The 1,472-nt window shown below is 46.1% G+C and overlaps 1 protein-coding gene across 7 annotated transcripts in view; it reads right to left on the bottom strand.

The window, feature by feature from the left end:
- L3MBTL3 (L3MBTL3, histone methyl-lysine binding protein) overlaps positions 1-553 on the bottom strand; it is a 101,716-nt gene extending 101,163 nt beyond the window's left edge. For 6 of the 7 annotated variants that reach the window (XM_025042438.1, XM_015600153.2, XM_006926160.3 and 3 more), the window contains exon 1: positions 446-553. The gene's annotated coding sequence lies outside the window, so the exon portion shown is untranslated. The remainder of the gene's footprint in view (positions 1-445) is intronic. The other variant, XM_015600154.2, reaches the window with a different exon arrangement.
- Positions 554-1,472: the final 919 nt, after the last annotated feature.

The following is a 1,472-nucleotide window of genomic DNA, read 5'->3' as shown; positions in this document are numbered from 1 at the left end:
CCCGACGCGGCCGCCTCGCCCCGGCTCCCTTCCGCACGGCCCCACACACCCTTCCCCGTGTGCGCGCAAAGAAAAAAAATACAAGTCTCTCCTCCCCCCATTTTTTCCTTTCTCTTTTCTCTCTCTTTTGTTCCTCTTTCACACTCGCACTCACTACTTCAGAGTGAGATGCCCAGAGACTCCCCCTCCAGCCCTTTCCGAGTCACTTGCCCACTTTTTTCCCCGGGATTAAGTTTTCTCCTCTTTCCCAGAGGCGCAGAGAAGTGGGGGAGAAACCCCTTCTGTCCTTTCCCCTCCCCTGATCTGTTTCACAAGACGACGGTGCGCTTCCTTCTCTCTATAGGTCTCTTAACTTTCATCCTCACCCAGAAAAATAAATGAATGGCTTTTGCACGGACAAATCTTCAGATTAATTAGAGATTAGATCCGATCAAACGCTTCTTACCCCCAAAATTTCTCTTTTTTTTTCTCCGTCTCACGAGTAGTCCTGACAAATGGTCCAGGGCTGCGGGCGCAGTGCGCATGTGCGCGTAGAGTCAGGGCTGGGGAGAGGGGAAACTGCGCTGGTGCCGGTGCCGCCGCCGCCGCCGCCGCTGCCGGGGAGGCTCGCTCTGGCTTCCCTGTTACTGCTGCTGCGCCTTCGCCACTGGAAAGCAGCAGTAAAGCCGGTTGGCGAATGCAGCTGCCCGCAGATACTGTTTCAGGTGCATCTTTTCAATATCCTTGTCACCGGCTCATAGCTGGTTCAAGAACAGTCAAAACAAATATGAAAGACAGCTAAGGTTATAGATTTCTTTGTCTATTTTTCACTTTACTTTTTTAAAAAGGCAATTCTCAGAGCAGCTAATCCACCATGTACTATTAAATGTATGCATTCAGCCATTAAAGAGTGGGCCTTAGTCTTATACAGACACTCCCCAAAGGCTAAATGCATGCTACAGGTCATGAAAAATATGAAATAAAGTTTCAAGCTTTTATGCAGTAGAACCTCCCTCTCTCTTCTAAGACTGGAAGAATGCATAATAAAGTGTGCGTGTAAAATGCGTGGTCTTTCCGTTTCTTAAGTGTTTGTCTCTAATGACAGCATAAGCGTGTTAGGCCTATGTTGTGAAATACGTTGCGATTCGTGCATCAACTTCGAAATCAGTATTAAAGTACCTTGGCAATAAGCAGGTTGAAGACTGCCTCTTAATGTATTCAGTCAAGATGGCTGAGCAGTCCTAAATAGCAAAACCTGTCTTTGTTAAGGAGTCAAAACTAGATCAAGAGAGAGTATTGTATTTCGGTATTGACAGCTTTATACTTATTGACTGCAGGCCTCCTTTTGGGCAACTCACCATTCTCTTTTACTAGGTACAAGTACTTACAAATTCATGTAATTGAAGTTGTGATAACCATTTTAATGTCAATAACACAGTTTGCTGTGCAAGAAATAAAGTAGCCTGTGTGATTTCAGGAATGGCGGGACCAAC

Source organism: Pteropus alecto, unplaced genomic scaffold, assembly GCF_000325575.1.
Source record: "Pteropus alecto unplaced genomic scaffold, ASM32557v1 scaffold79, whole genome shotgun sequence".
Taxonomy (NCBI): Eukaryota; Metazoa; Chordata; class Mammalia; order Chiroptera; family Pteropodidae; genus Pteropus; species Pteropus alecto.
Note: the sequence above shows the minus strand (reverse complement) of the source record. Positions and strands in the feature narration are given on the sequence as shown.